Genomic DNA, 14,375 nt, shown 5'->3' with positions numbered 1-14,375 from the left:
CTGAGAAATAAAAATGTCACTCACAATGGCCTTGTGAAATAGCCTTCTTATGTGGAGCCTTTTGTAGTGCCCATTTTATTCACGCACACTTCATAAACGTTATGTTAATGATGACGTTTCAAAGAAATAAGCCGCCTTAAAACACAGAATTAATTAGACTGCAACTTCTACGTTGTTCCGTTGCGTTGACATCAAAGAGGCAGTCTTGTTTAGTACGTACATAAAGCACTTTATTATAAACAACCTGAATGATATAATGAATTACACAAGCAATTATGAACAAGATAATATACATGGCACAATACCCTTATTCTCGATTACTCCTTTAAAGATTATACACAAAAACAACAGTTTAGAATGAAAGCTGTGCACATAATGAAATTTAAGAGCTATAAATTGTCGCATAAAAAAGATAAATGCCATACAGAAACCAAAAAATAGATGACAAGACAAACTGACAAAATAATTCTTGCAAAAAATAAAAGCCTAACAATTGCCTTGCGTTATGACCATTCACATTTATTGCACAATTCAGCAAATGCAGCTTCATTTTTTATCTCCAAGTACATGCACTGGTGTACAGGCTCACAAAGTTTTTATAAAAGCTACGTAGAGTGCTTGCGAGCGTGATTCAAATCACTTGAGTCTCCAAAGTCAATGACATCATATCTATACGAGTTTTCATACACACTGTAGCTAACGACAGAATAATCTCTGCTCTGAAGTAGACGTTCCCCAGTTAAAATGTTGTTGAATACCGCTTTAAACGAACTACGTACTGCATGCTATGAATAGTGTAACCGGCAAATGTAACTCTGTCATGCTTAACAATCTGGGGAACTGCTTCACGAATGAGCCATCTGACAATGTCGCAAAGGTACTCATTTACTGGCTTTGGTTTACCGAGAGTTTGCAATGCACCTGGTTTCTCTGGATTTGCGAATTTATTTCATCTGAGGCTATACTCCAAAGTACAAAAAAGTGCTTCGAATTAAGACATGCGACAAAACTAGGAGAGGCACTCTATTTGAACAAGGCACAAGCTTGAGGAAATTGCCCATGTTGGATTCGTATGTCAAGTACAACAGTGCCCACAACTGCCCGTGAAGCAACACACCTTTCGGGAGGTGCAGCAGTGCGCACATTTGACGTCATTTGTGCACTGCCATACAGGAATGCAGTCAGTACTTCAAATTCTGTAAGCTTCGAAGTGCTGGCATCGGCATCCTCAGCAGTTACAGATGTCTTGCACAGCATATTTAGGACTGAACTTAAAAGTTCGTAATGTTGTTAGTACAGCTCTGGCAGCACAATCTGCGAGCAAGGCAGGCAGTAATAAAAAAATCCGACACTGCCACTTAGCTGCCTTTCAATACTTGCGGTGTTTAGTGCGCGTGGAGGCTTGTTGAAACATTGGGGTGGCTTAAGACCGCAGAGTCGTTCATTTACTATGGACTCCCGTGTGGGGTCTCCAATATTGTTTACCAACGCCCGACAACCAGAGTTCAGTGAACTGCCGAGTCGCACCAAGCAGTGCACATAGTCTGTATTTAAACTTCAGACTGTATCAAACCCTGGCACATTACCAAAAGTCGAGGGAGCCTTTGCACATCGAAGTGCGCGCTTGGTAATGAAGCTTTCTTCGTGTCTTGCAGCATTCGCAGCTCTGTACGGACTCAATGACACCCACGGAGGCTGGATATTTTATGCACCCCGAAAAATTAATCAGACCGCCAGTTAAAGCATGCTAGAGAGATCACAATAAATTTTAGCTTGTTATTAACACAAACTCCTGAGTGAAGACACAATGACCAGCCATAATATCCATTGTACTGCAGGACATTCTGTATTGCTGCTCCTTTCAGGAGTATGTGCCACACAGCTAGTGCAGTACACCTGGAAGATAAATCATAGTGGGTCAACAGCGCATCAAAGACAGTACAAAATGAATATAGGAAATCATTTTCCTAAAAGCATGTCACTGCCCACATCATTTCTTATCACATAAATATATTAGTATGATGTCAGGCAAAGTAGATTTGAGCACACCATTCAGAAGAATCCCAACTTTTACGCAGCTTTTGTACAATATATTTTCAATCATAGCCGAGTTGCCTGAGCAATTTTGAATAAAAACATAGGTTTTTCAAGCCCTCAATGCTATATGCGTTGAGGAATCGCAAACACGCGCCCTTTGCATTTTTAGACAACAGTACTTTGTATTCTCGTAAGGAAGAAGAATCTTAAGAAAGTCACCTTGGATTTTACTGCTCCATCCCTAGCCTTCCAAGTAAAGCCTTCTTGGGCCACTCTCTCCATCTGAACACATAAGGCTTGGAGAAGAAATGTCACGTTCGCTTGCTTTCTGCAGTGCCATCAAAGTAGCAGAATGACCGATTGCCATCGTAGGAATGTTTGCAGCCGGTTGATAGTTACCTGGACTGGCGAAATGGCATAGTTTGCCGATTTTAAAATCAGACTGCCATCTGCATTTAAGGATGCTGTTAAATCGTGATGATCACAAATTAGTTTAGCGCGCTGCTTCGGTAGAACTCTCCATGAGTTAATTCGGGTTTCGATTTCACTGTCTTGTGGGGTTAATTGAGGTTTTCCAAGGATTCCGCCAGTTTTTCCGGCACAGTTTCGTCCGTGAGAACTGAGTCTAGATGAGCCGTCAGGGCAGAACAACAAAGTAACTGCCCTTTGACATTAAATTCCTTCGAGAATACTGTTCTCTACACACAGAACACGCTGGCGAGATGCCCTGTCTTGTTTGCAGGTTGCCTGCTGTAGTTGCGAGGAAAGTTTTACATGTTGGGCAATAAAAATGAAAAGTAATGTCATCGGGAAAAGCACCTGCGAATTTCAGGAAAAAATATTTGCTGTCTGGAAGACCGCTTGTTACAAAAACTTGTTTTGTAGTCTCAGCAATCTTTTAATGCTTCCTCATGATAGGCATTCTTCAACAGCATAATCCGTTATTAAAGTGAGAGCGTCTCCGACAATGAAGGAAGTTTCGTTTCCTAGCGGGCTCGCGAATTCAATGAACACTCTTCCGGAATATGTTTGCGAATGGCTGGATCCGAAATTTCCTGTGTCGTGCTGCTCGTCACCTGTACCGCCGAGAACTTCATCTGTACAGTCGAGATCTTCATCTGTACAGTCCACAAAATCCTCCAGTTCACTGAAGAGATCATGCTACAAATAGGCAGTACCACGAGTACCCGAGGGCGAAGCCTGCGTGCTTGAGGTAGTCGCACTGGTGCACTCTTCCGTCATAAATCTAGGCGCCGTCGACCTCAGAATGGCCTTGTAAACCGTTGCATTCGGCTCTAGATACCGCTTCCGTGCCTTGCGTTTTTTTTTTTTGCAGGTATCATTCTAACTAGCCTTCACAAAACAACAAGACAACAACAAAACAAAAACACCAAAGAGAAACTTAAGCCGCGAAAAGACAAGTTCAACAGAAGTCTGCATTTTATTGGATTGATGTGGCGTTAATGAAACAGATGTAGTAATTCGGGACCGATAAGAGTATTTGTTTTTCAATTAAATCACTTTAAATTTTGTTTTTAAAACGTAGTAGGTTATAGTATGTGACCACATTGTAAAATATGAACAGCAAAATCAAGCATTTGGTATTTTGATTTCAAATGGTTTAATATTTGAAACCGCTGCAAAGAAAAGACGCGGACTTCGATCCCAAGTTTGTCTGTTCAGCCTATTGGCATGACCCGGAAAAAGGAAGCCCCGGCCACTATTCGGAACAAGTTTTTAAGTTGACAGGTAAGGAAATTTATTTTCTTAAAATTGTTTCAACTTATTATATCACCTCCAGTTTAACACCAACTGCGGCATCGATTTTTTGCATAGACTGAAGAAGGACTGCAAAAAAGCAGCAATAAAACGAGATAGATATGCAAGAGTTCCAGTGTCCGAGTACCAAGTGGATGCGAGCGACAGCGATCACGCGCCATGGTTGCGGAAGGAGAAGCGGGTATATTTTAAACGCCATGTAGATTGCGGAGAGATCTAATAGAGATTCACCGTGCTTCGGGAACAAAAGAATCAGGAAGAGCAGCAGCAGGCCGCAAAGTTAGAGGCCTATGCACACATTCTGAAGGAAGAGCTTCAAGATGCTAAAAGGAAACGTAAAGAAGCGTCCAGCCGTCCTGCAGTAAGTACACCCGGATACAAATTTATTATGTTCTGTTCATAACAGGTATATTTATTTTTCAGGCTCGAAAGAAATGCCGACATTCGTCAGCCAGCAGCGATAGTAATGAATATATTGTGGCGGAGTCAACGCTAGTGCTTGCTAAGCGGTATGCAAGGCTCTGAAGACAGCGCTACAGGAAAAAGTGCGAAGAGAATGCGAAGCTTCAAAGCATAATTAGTCTCTGAAAGAATGCATTGATGGGAAGCTTCTTGAAAGTAGGTTGACGGTACCTTGCTCACATAGTTGAGTTTGCTTGCTGTTAAGTGGCTTCTACTTTTGTTTCGATGGTGAAAACTTGCGTGTGCATTTCGGAAGTGGAAGTTTATATGAGCATTTTTTTGGAGAATTCCTTTGTCAACAAGTGTTGTTTAGTTAAGTTTACTGTTACGTTTTAGTGCACAAGCTACTTGTGGAGCAAGCGCTGGGCAAGAAGCAAATGTGTGAGACACGGGCAGTGAGCGTCCTGCCGTTGACCGGAGTGCATTTCGACAATGGTAAATTGACTCATCGATTTAGTTTCAAATAAAATAATAAACTAGTGGTGCACATTTTATTCAAGCCTTGTTACTAGCATGACCACTATGAAAGTACCTTTAAGAGAGCTTCTATTCTTAAATGGTGACTTGCTCTTGCTACACCAGAAACTTGTTAAAGAACCCCAGGAGGTCGAAATTTGCGGAGCGCTTCAATATGGCGTTCCGCACAGCCCGAGTCACTTTGGCACATTAAAACCCCCATACACCGTAAATCTCTTCGCTTGACTTAAGCTAAATGAAGTTCGTTAACTTCTGCTTGCAGCCATGAGGAATGGGCTGGTAGCATTTTATACTGACAAATTGCAAAGATAAATTGCTAACAATGTTACCGAATCTTAAAGGCTAAAGCAAAAAGCTAAATATTTGTGCTAGGAGGAAAGACGATGAAGCGTTTGAATAAGGAAGCATAGTTGTATTAAAGCAATATGGCGACAAAAACTGCTTAGCGAAGCCGGAGAGACACGTCATGAAGGTTGCAGCTTAGGTATAGGTAGCCAATCTCAATTCATTCAGTCCTTCCTTATCCCAGTGATGGATTTACTTTAATTTCAAAGCATGTAATGGCTTAGTAAATTTGCCCATAGTTTAAGACCAAGTAAAAGCAGTCCGCTAAAAGATGCTGGTTCTGATTTGGTGCTAACAGTGCATTACATGTCAAATGTCATGGATGATTACCACGATGAGTGCGATTCCCAAGGAGGCTCGGATGTTACCCAGCATTTTGACAGCTGCCCACTGAGACAAAACTCTTTCAAGAATGATTGTGCAGATCTAGTTTACTATTAGTTTTGCCATGTGAAATTTATTATATATGTTGAAATATGCAGGCACGTAAAACGAAGTGCCAAGGGTTGACCAGACTCCAGTGGCCAGAGACTGCAACACACTGTTGCAAAACCAGCAGCCACGCGCTCTTGGTCAATATATTATACCTATGGTACACGGGCGTTTCGAATGCCTTCCAAACGAATGTGATTCGACTCAACTGCCAAACCTGCGCTGCTACACGACGTTTTTGAACGGCATTCGGTTCACATGACATTCGAGTCGACGGGCTCCACGGAGACATTCGAGATTTTGGAATGCCTTCGAGGCGCAAGCGCGACTATACTCTCTACCGCAGCTTCTTCGCGCCTTAGGTGGCAGCATAAGTTTTGAAGAGCAAATTCGTTCGTTAAACGATGAAATTCTAAATACTATTTATATACACTACACGGATCTTTTCCAGAAGTTTTGTTAGCAAGCAAATATTTTCCACATACTCTGGAACCCATCGTACGAAAGAAAGGCAGCCATTTTGGACCAGTGCCAGTTTTTTCACTTTGTGCTGTTGCTTTTGCTGTGTTTTGTCTTTTTATTTTGTGTGCGTGTGCATCTGTGCGTCTGTGTGTATATTTTAAGTGAGCTTTTTTTTTTATTCAGTGAAGTTTATTGCACTTCGTTTTTTTCGACACACGCAGGAGATAGAGCCCAATATAGCCAACAGACCGCACACAAAAAATGGCAGGGCTATGGGCTTGGGCCTCTGTTAGAACAGAGAAGTTTAGTAATGAATAAATTGGGAACTTTATTAGAAATGACACATTACTTTTAAAAGTAGCAATTTTATAGCGGACTGTAACTATACAAATTAATTGTTGCTGCTATATTTGTTTAAAACAAAACTTGACGGCAGCAGCTCCCCTGTAGCTTGGCGGCAGAATACTGAAGCTTTCGAATGCTTTTAGAATAGTCGTGTAGCACCGGGCGGGTCCGTCCAGTCCGAATGCCATTCGAAGTTTCGAATGCCGTTCGACTCGAATGTCAGTTCAACGCACCAGTGTAGCTCAGGTAATACTTTGTTTGAGATAAAGGTTGAACACCATGAGATAAAGGTTGGACAGTTACGACACTTGCTGCCTGTTCTTTTAGATTTTAAATAGCCTTTTATTAGGTTAACACATTTAGAGAGAAATTTGTGCCAGATGCATTTAGTCCTCTGTGGTACATCTTGTAGTAGAAACATTGCAGTAGAATTTACTTTCCCATGTTTGCAGCGTGCAGTCGTGAAAGGCCAGTTTTCGCTGAATGTGGAAACGGAAGGGTAAGCGTACATTTTACCCCGCTTTACATTGTTTGGGGGCAGTGGTAGAGTTTCGCTCTTTCTGCAGTTTCATCTGAAAAAAAGGTATGACTATAAGTGAGGCCAAGGGGAGAACATCTTCCTGTAAAAAAACTTGAAGCCAAAGCTTGTCGTTAAAGACACCGCTCAGGCACTATGGGGCTCTGAAGTTTTGCATGTCGCACATATAGTGGCTGGATGGCCCCCAAAGAGAGGAAGAACCTTGATGTTCATCCAAGAAAAGAACTGAATCCAGAAAAAGTCTGCCTCGTAGTTGGTAAGTGTGGTTCTGGCCACCACAGCCACAGGGCTGCTGGATTTCTAATTCGGCAATTACAGCTTTTCAGATACATTCACTCATTGAGGAAGCATAAAACAAATCGACGTGGCAAGCACAATTGCAAACCTGCAAACAACGCTTTCCAAAAAAAATCCAAGACACGCGACGAAGAATGAAGCGAAGGACCATGGAAATTTAAGCCTAAGCCAATAAATTATGAATGCGGCCAGCATTCTTATTGTTTGCATTTCAAAGATCTGAAGTCTTATTTTTCCATTCAACTGTCAAAATAAACCAAACCATTTCAAAGTGGCTTATGTAGGAAGTGGAACCAGTTGCAAGTGTGACCAATTCGAAGTGGTGTATATAAAAGCTACCATTTAGAAGTGGAACCACTCGCAAGTGCTACTTGTTCCATAAACCACTTTGAAGTGGGACCCCTTTGAATTTTCTCCTGGGCAGATTTGATATGACAAGACTGCTGGAGTGCTCAGTGAAAAGCACGGTTCATTGCTCCACGCGATGTTAGGAAACAAACGAGCAGTGGAACAAAGACTTTCACTAAATAACCGCATTCATCGGCATACTTAGAAAACTAAAACACCGACCAGGGATGCTCTCTTAACATAACGTTTACTTTGTTCTATTTTTACATTCAGGGATGTAACATCGAGTGTTTTTTTTGTATAGCCATTGGAATGAACTGACTTTGAAGCCACGTTTTCCAAGAGGATATTTGTTAGGAACTCAAAGTGGGGGGTTGCGTGCGATAAGGGATGTGGGAGTGAAGGCGTGTACTAGTAATATATTTCTGAAATGTGTGAAATGGTGTACTCGTCCCACAAATCTAAGAAATATGGCTTAAGTGTTTGCGTACAAAGATAGCCATTCACATTATCAAAGAAAGCACGTCTTCAAATAGGATGCCAATATTGCCGATCGTGCCATTCACAAAGAAATGCTTAATTGAGACTGGGATTCGAAAGCAGTGCTTCATTTTCAGCATCCTGGCATAGAATGCTTTTGTGCTTTTGAAGTAAATGCTGTCTCTTTAACTTCAAGAGGTAATGTTTTCATTCGAGTGCCAAATAAGACTTTTTTCCCGTAATATTTCTGTCTTTGTGCACGCATCAATAATTTATTTGATTCTGCACTAATTGGTCAGAGTTGCTCTAGAGCCCTTCGTAAAGCTTCTCCTCACTAGACCGCACGCAGAAAATTTCTTCGTGCCTTGAAAGCAGCAGCGTCGTGCACATTTACTGATGAACCACAAAGGGCGGACATGTCGCATACCACGCTCTCAGCAGCATTGACTACTTTTACAGGCTCCGCTATCACTGCTAAAAAATAACATTCACTTCTTTCCAAAGAATCGACTGTGCAGCTTTTAATAGGACATTTGTCCATGGGAGCAAAGAAAACTACTGTCCGCTTTTAATCATGCTCTTCAAGTCGACCGTAAAAATATACCGAAGATTTGATCGAAATCTTGAATACCAACCTGCAAACCTCATTTGTCTTCAATAATGAACGCAACTTGTATGCGTGCACATACAATGCTAGGTAGGAACCTTAGGCCATTTAACTTTCATATATACGCCGCAGCGGTGGCCTAGTCGCTTGAGCATCCGCCTCTTATGCGGGAGGTGCGGGGCTTGACACTCAGTGTCGCCGGGTACTCACCAGGGATACAATGGTACAAGCTTTCCCTTGCCTGGTGCTCGCTTTCTTGCGGGCAAAATGCTTAAGAAATATGTTTTTGACCCCACCTTGAGTTGAAGAAAAAAGGGATCTCCTCACGGTCTGATCAGAACGCAAGACCTGAATGCATTTCGCCTTTTGAAACGGGCTCGTCGGTTTTGTGCAGCAAGATAATTTCGTCCCTATTGCTGATTGGAATACGCCATAAGATGTGATTAACTGCCGAAATTGCCTTTCTGTACAGACGCGAAAAAGTTCGCAGGAGAAATGCTACACTATTCTTTTCATGCCTAGAAACCAACTGAGATTTAAACTACTTGTCGACCACAAGTATTACATCGCTGTAGCCTAAAAGATATGTCAGGCGCATCATGTACGTGGCGCGCCTGGAAAGATATTCATATGCGTGAGCACACATTTCTCCTGACCTCTCACCTCTTGACCAGCAAGTTTCGTTCTGCCTATTTTCCTTGTGAATACCAATTTTATTTTCTTTTGGTGCTAGTACGAGGTACTGTTTGGTGGAAACAAAGTGTTAATAATTCGTACAGACTATGGCTATCGCCTCGGCACCTGATGGTACCACCGCATGCGTCGCACGCATTTAAATTAATTACAATCGGATGGGTCGTCCTGTAATAATAACACGAGATAACACAGTAATGTCGAAACGTGTGTAGGATTCAGTTCGTATATCCAGTGGACGGAAACCGGCATTAATTCTGCATTGCGACCCCGACTGCCTGGGCTGCGCAACCAATGTTCTCCATTACTTGTGCAGTATTGTAGCTGGTCTGTACAGTGGAGAAGTAGCCTGGGCTGTCTCATAAATTGAATAGACTAATATTTTTGTTTCTCTGTTATGTCCTAGAAAAGTATTGCGTACACACTTAGTTATTTACAAGGACGGTCGGCCACCTTACGCGTCTGGGAACTAACTTTATGGCTGAGTGGCGCAGCTGAAGTTAATAAAGCAAGGTACGTAAGCCGAAGGCACACCTAGGTTGTACTTGAATATTAATTTAAAGTGATAAATAAAGGCTTTAGAATACCAGATCATAGTTGCGACACGAGTACAGTTGCTTCCTGCGCTACAATAAACAATTTTTCTCCATTCATGGAGGCAGGCACTTGTCGACTAAGCATCGTTAAGAGGTGCTGGCTTCTTGAGCACTTTGTTCTTGCTTTCTCTGGGCCTTGGACACCAAAGAGTACCTCGTACTACCACCAAAAGAAAAGAAAATTTGAATTCACAAGAAAAATAGGCAGAATGAAACTTTCTGGTCAAGATGCGAGAGGTCAGGAGAAAGGTATGTTCACGCATATGAATATCTTTCCAGGCACGCCACGAATACGATGCGCCTGACATATCTTTGAGGCTACAGCGGCGTATTACATGTGTACTTTAAATCTCAGTTGGTTTCCAGGTATGTATAGCATAATGGGTATTTCTCCCGCAAAAAATTTCGCGTCCGTGCAGAACGGCAATCTCGGCAGTTAATCACATCTTGTGGCGTATTCCAATCAGCAATAAAGACGAAATTCTCTTGCTCCACGAAACTAACGAGTTCGTTTCAAAACGCGAAATGCATTCAAGTCTTGCGTTCAGATCGGACCATGAGGGTATATCTTTGGTCATCTACTCAAGGTGGGGTCAAAAACAAATTTCTTAAGCATTTTGCTCTAAACAAGTTGAGCACCAGGCAGGGCAAAGCTTGTACCCATTGTATCACTGGTGAGTACCCGGCGGCACGGGGGATCAAGCCCCGCACCTCCCGCATAAGAGGCGGGTGCTCAAACGACTAAGCCACCTCTGTGGTGTACATATGAAAGTTAAAAGGCCTAAGGTTCCTGTCTAGCATAAAGTATGCATGCCTACAAGTTGCGTTCATTAGAGAAGACAAATGAGGATTGCAGGTCGATATTCAAGATTTCGATCAAATCTTCGGTATATTTTTACGGACGGCTTGAAGAGCATGAATGAAAGCGGACAGTAGTTTTCCTTGGTCCCATGGAAAAAATGTCACATTAAAAAGTGCTCTGTCGTTTCTTTGGAATGAAGTGAATTTTCTTTTTTAGCAGTGATAGCTGCGCCTGTAAAAGGGGTCACTGCTGCTGAGAGCGTGGTATGCGACGTGTCCGCCCTTTGTGGTTAATCAGTAAATGTACACGACGCTGCTGCTTTCAAGGCATGAAGAAATTTTCTGGGTGAGGTCTTGTGTAGAGAAGCTATCTGAAAGGGTCTAGAGCAACTCTGACCAATTAGTGCAGAAAAAATTATTGATGCCTGCACAAACAAAGCCAGAAATAATACATTAAAAAGTCTTTTTCGGCACTGGAATGTTAACATTACCTCTTGAAGTTAAAGACAAAGCCTTTACTTCAAAAGCACAAAATTATTCTATGCCAGGATGCTGAAAATGAAAGACTGCTTTCGAATCCCAGTCTCAATTAAGCATAACTTTTTGATTGGCACGACCGGCAAAATTAGCATCCTATTTGAAGACGTGCTGGCTTCGATAATGAGAATGGCTATCTTTGTGCGCAATCACTAAAGCCATATTTATTAGAAGGATGGGGACGAGTACAGCATTTCACACACTTGAGAAATATATTACGAATACACGCCTTCACCCCAACACCCCTTAAGGCACGCAACCACCCACTTGGAGTTCTAACAAATATTCTCTTGGAAAACGTGGCTTCAAAGTCAGTTCATTCCAATCGCTATACAAAAAAAAAAACACACGATGTTACATCCCTGAATGTAAAAATAGAGCAAAGTAAACGTTATGTTAAGAGAGCATCCCTGGTCGGTGTTTTAGTTTTCAAAGTATGCCGATAAATGCGGATATCATTTAGTGATAGTCTTTGTTCCACTGCTTGTTTGTTTCCTAACATCGCGTGGAGTAATGAACCGTGCTTTTCACTGAGCACCCCAGCAGCCTTGTCATATCAAATCTGCCCAGGTGAAAATTCAGAGTGGTCCCACTTCAAAGTGGCTTATAGAACAAGTAGCACTTGCAAGTGGTTCCACTTCTAAATGGTACCTGTTATATGAACCACTTCGAATTGGTCACAGTTGCAACTTGCTCCACTTGCTACCTAAACCACATGCAAATGGTTGGATTTATTTTGAAAGTGGAATGGAACAATAAGACTTCAGATCCTCTAAATCTAAACTATAGGAATGCTGGCCGCATTCATAATTTATTGGCTTATGCTTAAATTTCCACGGCCCTTCGCTTCCTCCTTTGTCGCGTGTTTTGCATTTTTTCCGAAAGCATTGTTGGCAGGTTTGCAGTTGGGCTTGCCACGTCGATTTGTTTTATGCTTCCTCGTTGAGTGAGTGTATCTGAAAAGCTGTAATTGCTGAATTAGAAATCCAGCAGCCCTGTGGCTGTGGTGGCCAGAACTTCACGTACCAACCATAACGCTGACTTTTTCTGGAGTCAGTTCTTTTCTTGGATGAACATCAAGGTTCTTCCTCTCCTTGGGGGCCATCCTGTCACTATATGTGCGACAGGCAAGAACCTCAGAGCCCCATAGTGCCTGAGCGGTGTCTTTAACGACAAGCTTTGGATTCAAGTTTTTTGACTGGAAAATCTTCTCCCCTTGGCCTCACTTATAGTGATACCTCTCATCAGATGAAACTGTAGAAAGAGCGAAACTCTATCATTGCCCCCAAACAATGTAAAGCGGGGTAAAATGTACGCTTACTCTTCAGTTTCCCAATTCCGCGAAAGCTGGCCTTTCAGGACTGCACGCTGCAAACATGTGATAGTTATTTATACTACAATGTTCCTACTACAAGATGTACCACAGGGGACTAAATGCATCTGGCACAAATTTCTCTCAATGTGTGTAAACCTAATAAAAGCCTATTTAAAATCTAAAGGAATAGGCAGCAAGTGTCATGCACACCACTTCAATCCTTATCTCTAACAAAATAATACGATTACCAAGAGCACGTAGCTGCTGCTTTTGCAACAGTGTATTGATTGCCTGGCCACCGGATTCTGGGCAACCCTTGGCACTTCGTTTTACGTGCCTGCATATTTAAACATATACATTAAATTTCACATGGCAAAACTAAAAATAAACTAGATCTGCATAATCATTCTTGAAAGAGCTTTGTCTCAGCATGCAGAAGTCAACATGCTGGGTAACATCCAAGCCTCCTGGCGAATCGCACTCATCGTGGTAATCAGCTATGACATCTCAACTGAAATGTAATGCACTATTAGCTCCAAATCGAAACCAGCATTTTAGAGCTGACTGCTGTTACTTGGCATTAAACCACGGGCAAATTTACTAAGCCATTACATGCTTTGATATTAAAGTAACTCCATCACTGGGATAAGGAAGGACTCAATGAATTGAGATTGGCTACCTATACCTAAGCTGCCAACTTCATGATGTGTCTCTCCGGCTTCGCTAAGCAGTTTTTGTGACCATATTGATTTAATACAACTGTGCTTCCTTATTCAAACGCCTCATCGTCCTTCCTTCTAGCAGAAATATTTAGCTTTTTGCTTTAGCCTTTGACATTCGGTAACATTGTAAGCAATTTATTTTTGCAATTTGTCAGTATAAAATGCTACCAGCTCATTCCTCATGGCTGCAAGCAAAATTTAACGAACTTCATTTGGCTTGAATCAAGGGAAGAGATTTACTGTTTATGGTGATTTTAATGTGCCAAAGCCACTCGGGCTATGAGGAACGCCATAGTGAAGCGCTCCCCAAATTTCGACCTCTTGGTGTTCATTAACAAATTTCTGGTGTAGCATGAGCAAATCACCATTTAAGGAGAGCAGCTATGTCAAAGGTGCGTTTATGGTGGTCATGCAAAGAACAAGGCTTCAATAAAATATGTACCACTAGTTTAATATTCAGTTTGCAAATAACTCGATGAGCCAATTTACCATTGTCGAAATGGACGCCGGTCGACGGCAGCACGCTCACTGTTCAAGTCTCACACAATTGCTTCTTGCCGTGCGCTTGCTCCACAAGTAGCTTTTGCAGTAAAACATAACTGTCAACTTAACTAAACAACACTTATTGACAAATGAATTCTCCAAACGATGGCTCATATAATCTTCTACTTCCGAAGTGCATACACAAGTTATCACCAAAGAAACAAAACCAGAAGCCACTTAAGAGCAATAAACTCAGCTAAGTGAGCAAGGTACCGTCAACCTACTTGCAAGAAGCTTCCCATCAATGCATTCCTTCAGCGACCTAATTATGCTGTGAAGATTCGCATTCTTTTCGCACTTCTCCCTACAGCGCTGGCGGCAGTGCCTCGCATCTTGCTTAGCAAGCACAAGTGCTGACTCTGCCTCAGCACATTCATCACTATCACTGCTGGATGTTGAATTTCGGCTTTTCTTGCGAGTCTGAAAAAAAGTAAAGCTATTATGAACAAAACATAAGAATTTTGTAGCCTGGTGTGCTTACTTGAGGATGGTTGGATGCTTCTTTATTTTTCCTTTTCGCATTTTGAAGCTTTTCCTCCAAAATGTGTGCATAGGCCTG

At 42.0% G+C, this 14,375-nt stretch overlaps 1 pseudogene; it reads right to left on the bottom strand.

Annotated features, from left to right (window-relative positions):
- Positions 1–885: 885 nt before the first annotated feature.
- LOC144133877 (uncharacterized) lies at positions 886–12,341 on the bottom strand (annotated as a pseudogene).
- Between the last annotated feature and the right edge of the window lie 2,034 nt (positions 12,342–14,375).

Source organism: Amblyomma americanum, chromosome 5, assembly GCF_052857255.1.
Source record: "Amblyomma americanum isolate KBUSLIRL-KWMA chromosome 5, ASM5285725v1, whole genome shotgun sequence".
NCBI lineage: Eukaryota > Metazoa > Arthropoda > Arachnida > Ixodida > Ixodidae > Amblyomma > Amblyomma americanum.
This window is presented reverse-complemented; position numbering and strand designations above follow the sequence as displayed.